This window comes from Trypanosoma cruzi, assembly GCF_000209065.1.
Source record: "Trypanosoma cruzi strain CL Brener chromosome Unknown tcruzi_1047053468117, whole genome shotgun sequence".
NCBI lineage: Eukaryota > Euglenozoa > Kinetoplastea > Trypanosomatida > Trypanosomatidae > Trypanosoma > Trypanosoma cruzi.
Genome location: NW_893087.1, coordinates 1 through 750, shown reverse-complemented (window position 1 = coordinate 750; position 750 = coordinate 1). Strand labels below are relative to the sequence as shown.

At 63.7% G+C, this 750-nt stretch overlaps 3 non-coding genes across 3 annotated transcripts, besides 1 other annotated feature; all 3 read right to left on the bottom strand.

The window, feature by feature from the left end:
• Nucleotides 1-53: 53 nt before the first annotated feature.
• Nucleotides 54-90: a sequence feature (T-rich).
• A 5-nt stretch (nt 91-95) lies between these two features.
• On the bottom strand, nt 96-192 carry Tc00.1047053468117.30. Its single transcript, XR_008254760.1, has one exon. It is a non-coding gene; the product is annotated as a C/D small nucleolar RNA (snoRNA), TB11C4C1 (small nucleolar RNA).
• Nucleotides 193-298: 106 nt separating this feature from the next.
• Tc00.1047053468117.20 lies at nt 299-370 on the bottom strand. Its single transcript, XR_008254759.1, has one exon. It is a non-coding gene; the product is annotated as an H/ACA snoRNA, TC11C4H3 (small nucleolar RNA).
• Nucleotides 371-516: 146 nt separating this feature from the next.
• Tc00.1047053468117.10 lies at nt 517-606 on the bottom strand. The gene has a single exon (XR_008254758.1). It is a non-coding gene; the product is annotated as a C/D small nucleolar RNA (snoRNA), TB11C4C3 (small nucleolar RNA).
• Nucleotides 607-750: the final 144 nt, after the last annotated feature.

Here is a 750-nt window from a genome sequence, read left to right as displayed (position 1 = left end):
TGCGGGCGTGCGCGTCCCTGGCCCGCAAAACCGCGCAGCGAGAGCAGGGGGCCAAAGAAGGAAAAAAAGAAAAAGAAAAAAAAGGAAAGATGGGGGTGTAAAGCAAAGCACTTCAGTGTGAGCTGAGTCGGGAATTGCGTCCTCACGCGTTTTCGTCGTCAGACTGACAGGAAACTGTGGAATTTCATCACGCGTCGCAGCCGCATCTCTCACCCGTGCGCGTCCTCTTTGGTTTTGTTTTTTCCCATCGTTTCCCGAACTGGGGAGGGAGCCTCGACGCGCGCACCGTCACCGCAAACTCTCGCGCAACCGGGCAGTGGCGCCACGCGCGGCACCGACAGCGCGCCACCGGCCCAAGGGTCGCTGCGCTTCACGACCGGCATGTCTCTTTCTCGGGGCGCCGATGCACCCAAGCGCCCAGCGTCACGGAGCGGTGGGTCTCAAGACGCGCCTTTCCTGGCCATGCGAGGGGAGGCGCGGGGGCCAGCCGGCGAGGTTGCGGCGGGCGGGGCGGCTGTCAGACCTGTTGAGTTTGTTTTTGGCCATCACGCAAGCGCGTTCACGGGGCCACGCGCCCTCGCGCACAAGAGTTGGTTGCTTCCATCAGCAGCGGCGTGCGCCCACCACAACCCACCTCCGGGCAATTCGGCCCTCTCTTTCTCTTTCTCTCTCTTGCGCTTTCGGGCGGGCCCGCCACCAACCGTTTGCACAGGCAGGGCGCCAGACAGGGCAGGATGTTACGCGCGCGCC